Source organism: Phyllobates terribilis, unplaced genomic scaffold (genome assembly GCF_046119375.1).
Source record: "Phyllobates terribilis strain yellow unplaced genomic scaffold, ASM4611937v1 Scaffold_5__5_contigs__length_657084704, whole genome shotgun sequence".
Lineage (NCBI taxonomy): Eukaryota > Metazoa > Chordata > Amphibia > Anura > Dendrobatidae > Phyllobates > Phyllobates terribilis.
Window position 1 is genome coordinate 414457393 of NW_027362765.1, and position 6853 is coordinate 414464245.

Here is a 6853-nt window from a genome sequence, read left to right on the forward strand (position 1 = left end):
CAAATCTACCATAAAGAGAAGACTGCAGGAAAGTAATTACAGAGGGTTCACTGTACGGTGCAAGCCACTCATAAGTAGTGTTGAGCCACCCCCGTAGTGTTCGGGTTCGGTTCGGTTCATCGAACACTGGGATGTTCGTGGAACTGTTCGTCAAACACCTTAGAACAACGTCGAACACCGTCGAACACCGTTAAAACCAATGGCAGACAAACAAAAACACATAGAAACACATAGAAAACACCTTCAAAGGTGTCCAAAAGCTGACAAACTGCTCAGAAGACACTCTCTTTAAAAAAGCCGGCCGGCAATTCAGCAGCGGCATATACCGGTACCCGCTAATTTAGACAAGAAGGAATAGAGCATCACACATAGATTAGATAGATAGAAACATGTCAGTCACATATATAAGAAGTACAGTGTGTAACATACCTGGCGGCATCCTTGCATAGTGGTCCATCTCCCACTGTGCAAGAGCGCGCACTTGATCTCCAGTCCAGTCTGCTAGCCTGGCTTCCCTCCATGCTGTCTGTTTACCTCTGCTTCTGCTGCTTAAGGGCGGCGCCCGATCACTTCCTGTTTTTTGTACCTGCTGCAGGCACACCCCTTGTGCGTCCTCAGCCTATTGCTGTCTGTCACCTGGTATTTAAACCAGCTGCTCCAATTAACCCATGCCTGAGCGTTGTGTTCTGTCAGTTGGCTTCTGGTCACTGATATGCCAGGTCCCGTTTATGTTTCCTGCCTTCGGTATCAGTTCCTGTGTCTGAACTGTATCCTGTCTGTATTATCTTCTAGCCTGTTGTCTTCTGCCTATCCTGGAGGCTGTATTTCCAGGCATGTGTGAACACGCTCCTGCCTGTTCGTTCCGCCTTCTAGGGGCCGCATACCTAGACCCTCTCCTGTATCTTGCTGTTGTGTCTGTTCTTGTCTGAATACTCTCCTAGCCTGTTTTGTTTTTCTCTATGTCTGTGCCTTCCCTTTTTCTGCAGAGTCTGAACTCGTACCTAACTCCTGCTCGTTGTCACTGTACTTCCGTTTGTGAGTTTATGGTCCACTCGCTACTTCTCTGCAAGTACCCTGTGGGTATCTGGCTCTGCCTTTCCCTTCCTGTCTGTTCCGTGTGAACTGAGCCCTGTCCCCTCCACTCTGCCTTGCTTGCCGCTTCGGCGGTTCTTGCTTGCTCAGCCCTGTCCACCGCATCTGCGGTTTCGCTTTGCTCAGCCCTGTCCACCGCGTCTGCGGTTTCGCTTTGCTCAGCCCTGTCCACCGCGTCTGCGGTTTCGCTTTGCTCAGCCCTGTCCACCGCGTCTGCGGTTTCGCTTTGCTCAGCCCTGTCCACCGCGTCTGCGGTTTCGCTTTGCTCAGCCCTGTCCACCGCGTCTGCGGTTTTGCTTTGCTCAGCCCTGTCCACCGCGTCTGTGGTTTCGCTTTGCTCAGCCCTGTCCACCGCGTCTGCGGTTTCGCTTTGCTCAGCCCTGTCCACCGCGTCTGCGGTTTCGCTTCGCTCAGCCCTGTCCACCGCGTCTGCGGTTTCGCTTCGCTCAGCCCTGTCCACCGCGTCTGCGGATTCGCTTTGCTCAGCCCTGTCCACCGCGTCTGCGGATTTGCTTTGCTCAGCCCTGTCCACCGCGTCTGCGGTTTCACTTTGCTCAGCCCTGTCCACCGCGTCTGCAGTTTCGCTTTGCTCAGCCCTGTCCACCACGTCTGCGGTTTCGCTTTGCTCAGCCCTGTCCACCGCGTCTGCGGTTTCACTTTGTTCAGCCCTGTCCACCGCGTCTGCGGTTTCGCTTTGCTCAACTCTGTCCACCGCGTCTGCGGTTTCGCTTTGCTCAGCCCTGTCCAATGCGTCTGCGGCTTCGCTTTGCTCAGTCCTGTCCACCGCGTCTGCGGTTTCGCTTTGCTCAGCTTTGTCTACCGCGTATGTGGTTTTGCTCTGCTCTGCCTTGTCTACCGCGTCTGCGGTTCTGCTCTACTCTGCATTGTCTACCGCGTCTGCGGTTCTGCTCTGCTCTGCCTTGTCTACCGCGTCTGTGGTTCTGCTCGGCCTTGACTACCGCACCTGCGGTTTCGCTTTACTCTGTTTGTTTACCGCATCTGCGGCTCCGAATTTGTCTCCCAGTCTGTACTGGACCCTACCCAGCCTGCGCTCTAGTCTGCCTGTTCCTGTATTCCCCGGTGTGGGTCAACAGCCGTGTCCGGAGTCTGACCTGGAGTAGACCCTGGTCCCTCTGCTCGGTTCCTCCCTGGTGCACTGGCGTCGTATGCCGTCGTGCGACCTTGGTCGGATCGGGCAGATACTTAGTTACGCCCCTCCAGACACTCTCCGGTTCATGGCACAGTGGAACCACTAAACACGCACACGCCACTCAGCCCGGGCGTGTGCATTACACAGTGACAGTGTTGGTTACTGTACTTGTCATTTAGTGTTAAAGGATTTATTAAAAAAAATATTACTGTTTTCATGCACCGTCTCTTTAAAAAAGCCGGCCGGCCATTCAGCATCGGTACCCGACAATTTATAACAGAAAGAATAGAGCATCACACATAGATTAGATAGATAGAAACATGTCAGTCACATATATAAGAAGTACAGTGATAGTGTTGATTACTGTACTTGTCATTTAGTGTTAAAATAAAGGATTTACTAAAAAAAAAATTGGCGTGGGGTTCCCCATAATTTTAGGCAGACAGCTGGGGGCTGATATTAATAGCCCAGGAAGGGTGCCTCCCAGGCTAGAAACACCAGCCGTCAGCCGCCACAGAAATGGCGCATCCATAGGATGCGCCAATTCTGGCACTTAGCCTCGCTCTTCCCACTGCCCTGTAGCGGTGGCAGTGGGGTAATAGGGTTGGGGTTGATGTCAGCTTATAATGCCAGCTGACATCAAGCCCAGGTTAATAATGGAGAGGCATCTATAAGACACCCCCATTACTAACCCCATAGTCAAAGTTACAAAAAAACACAAACACCCAGAATGAAGTCCTTTAATTGAAATAAACACACAATTCTTTATTGTTCTAAATTAAACCATACTTACCATCACACCCATTCCAGCTGAAGCCAACGATCTCCTGCAATAAAAGTAAAATAATAAAGCAACATCATCCTTACCTTTCCATGGTTCCCACGACAGCTTCAGCTCTGCTACATTCACATGACAGGCTGGACCGCAGCAGATCGCTGCCATCCAGCTTGCCATGCGGCAGACACTGAGAAGCGCAGGCATGCTTGCGCTCCTGAGTGTCTCGCTGTGACGGCATAAAGATGAGCCGAGTTCATGTCCAATGAACTCAGCTCACCTCATGCACGTCACTGACAGCGTGGGAAAATTCTCCTGCGCATGCAGTGAGTGCAGGAGAATTTTCCCACGCTGTCAGTGACGTGCATGAGGTGAGCTCATGTCCAATGAACTCAGCTCACCTCATGCACGTCACTGACAGCATGGGAAAATTCTCAGCGCTCAGCGCTTGAGCAGGAGAATTCTCCCACGCTGGGATGCCATTGAGATGACAGGCTGGATCGCAGCTGAGCGCTACCATCCAGCATGCCATCCTTCATAGACACTGCAGAGCGCAGGCATGCTTTCGCTCTGCAGTGTCTCTGAAGGATGACAAGCTGGATCGCAGCGCTCAGCTGCGATCCAGCCTGTCACCTCAATGCCATCCCAGCATGGGAGAATTCTCCTGCTCTAGCGCTGATCGTGTTTATTTCAATTAAAGGACTTTATTCTGGGTGTCTGTGTTTTTTTGTAACTTTGACTATGGGGTTAGTAATGGGGGTGTCTTATAGATGCCATTCCATTACTAACCTGGGCTTGATGTCAGCTGGCATTATAAGCTGACATCAATCTCAACCCTATTACCCCACTGCCACCGCTACAGCGCAGTGGGAAGAGCGAGGCTAAGTGCCTGAATTGGCGCATCCTATGGATGCGCCATTTCTGGGGCGGCTGACGGCTGGTGTTTCTAGCCTGGGAGTGGGCCAATATTCATGGCACCCTTCCTGGGCTATTAATATCAGCCCCCAGCTGTCTGCCTAGCCTTTGCTAGCTATTAAAATAGGGGGACCCCACGTCATTTTTTGGGGGGTCCCCCATTTTAATAGCTAGTAAAGGCTAGGTATTCAGCTGGGGGCTGATATTAGTAGCCTGGGAAGCTCCGTGGGTATTACCCCTTTCCCAGGCTTCAAACATCTGCCCCAGCCGTCTGCTTAACCTCCGCTAGAGACTAAAATTACGGGGAACCCCATGCCAATTTTTTTTTTAATAAATCCTTTATTTTAACACTAAATGACAAGTACAGTAATCAACACTATCACTGTACTTCTTATATATGTGACTGACATGTTTCTATCTATCTAATCTATGTGTGATGCTCTCTTCTTTTTGTCGGATACCGATGCTGAATGGCCGGCCGGCTTTTTTAAAGGAACGGTGCATGAAAACACTAATATTTTTTTAAATAAATCCTTTAACACTAAATGACAAGTACAGTAACAAACACTGTCACTGCACTTCTTATATATGTGACTGACATGTTTCTATGTATCTAATCTATGTGTGATACTCTATTCTTTCGGTTCTAAATTGTCGGGTACCGGTGTATGCCGCTGCTGAATTGCCGGCTTTTCATGTTTCACTGTGAGCACTGTTCCCATCGATTTGGGCAACCACTGTAATGCCACAACCACCATGGCTGTGGCATTACAGTAAGTGGCAGACAATCCATGCATGATTGGTGCTCTAAATAGCGCCAGACATGCAGGACACGCTTTTGGTGCACGAACAGTTATCGAACATAACCTCGAACAGCCGAATTTTATGCAAATCGTTCGCGTTCGTCGAACGACTCGAACACCGCCCAAAACAGCTCGAATTTGAGATTGGCGAACAGTTCTAGTCGAACACCGCTCATCTCTACTCATAAGCATCAAGAATAAAAAGGCTAGACTGGACTTTGCTAAAAAGCATCTAAAAAAGCCAGCACAGTTCTGGAAGAACATTCTTTGGACAGATGAAACCAAGATCAACCTCTACCAGAATAATGGAAAGAGAAAAGTATGGCGAAGGCGTGGTACAGCTCATGATTCAAAGCATACCACATCATCTGTACAACACGGCGGAGGCAGTGTGATGGCTTGGGCATGCATGGCTGCCAGTGGCACTGGGACACTAGTGTTTATTGATGATGTGACACAGGACAGAAGCAGCCGAATGAATTCTGATGTATTCAGAGCCATACTGTGTGCTCAGATCGAGCCAAATGCAGCCAAACTGATTGGTCGTCGTTTCATACTACAGATGGACAATGACCCAAAACATAAAGCCAAAGCAACCCAGGAGTTTATTAAAGCAAAGAAGTGGAATATTCTTGAATGGCCAAGTCAGTCACCTGATCTCAACTCAATTGAGCATGCATTTCACTTGTTAATTACTAAACTTCAGACAGAAAGGCCCACAAACAAACAGCAACTAGAACCACCACAGTGAAGTCCTGGCAGAGCATCAAAAAGGAGGAAACACAGCGTCTGGAGATGTCCATGAGTTCAAGACTTCAGGCAGTCATTGCCAACAAAGGGTTTTCAACCAAATACTAGAAATGAACATTTTATTTACAATTATTTAATCGGTCCAATTACTTTTGGTCCCTTTAAAAACAGGGTGGCACATGTTATGGAGCTGAAACTCCTAAACCCTTCATCCAATTTTAATGTGGATTCCCTCAAATGAAAGCTGAAAGTCTGAACTTCAACTGCATCTGAATTGTTTTGTTTAAAATTCATTGTGGTAATGTCTAGAACCAAAATTAGAAAAATGTTGTCTCTGTCGAAATATATATGGACCTAACTGTATATGTCTGCATAGGAGCTGTATATACATACGGCAGGAGTTTGTTTTGTGAATTTACTTACATTTTTACATTTTTATGCAGCAGTAAAAAAAAATTATATTTTTAATGTGCAACAAAAAAGGTAAAATTCCCAAAAGATATTCTTTTTTTGTTGCTGGAATTTGTGACTTTTGATCTATTGTTTTCTGCAAGAGGATTTGTATTCTGTAACGGCATGCTCGTCTGAAAGATAAAATGTTGTTGGATAAACCAGTATGTTGGCTGACTGAAAGAGAGGAAATCATTTCTGTTTCTCATACTTATGAGGTGGAATAGCGCACAGCACCAAAAAAATAAAGATAGTTGTGTCTTGTCTCACATCTCAAAATGTATTTTCAGAACATGACTGTGGTGCCCTGCTGCGCATTGGTGCCACAGAACCCAGAAGGGTGCATGGATGGACTTCTCCACAAGAGGCCCTCACACATTCACACACCTCCACCCTACCACCATAGACCAGCAGAGGGAGCCCGTTAGGGATATATATAGGGAGGGTGGAGCCAGGCAACTCAGTCAGTGTTCAGAGACAGAGAGGAACACAGCTCAGAGTCGAGCAGAGAGCAGCGAAGAGAGTAGCATGTTGGCTGCTGTGCTTAGGCGAGCCAAGGCCTACAGCACGTGTGAAGGCCTAGTGAGGGCCTTGAGTGGGCCGAAGGCGAGAGGAGAAGGAAGAAGTAGTGAGGGGGCAGAGGAGCATACCAGGCTCACCCCGATATATATACTGGACACCGGATCCGCGCCTACAGGGACCCTTTATACCCAGTAGGAACCACCGGAACCCCTGGAGGACTACAGGTCCCAGGTCCACCAAACGCTGATTACAGTACCAGGGCTAGGAGTCACGGAGGTCCCAGCGTCCAGGGAGAGTGATCTCCAAATAGAAGGCCCTACCATCAGGTCAGCAGGTGCTAAGAGAGACAGTAACCAAGCTAGGCCTAGCTCCAGGCAGGTCAGAAGCTTAGAGAGT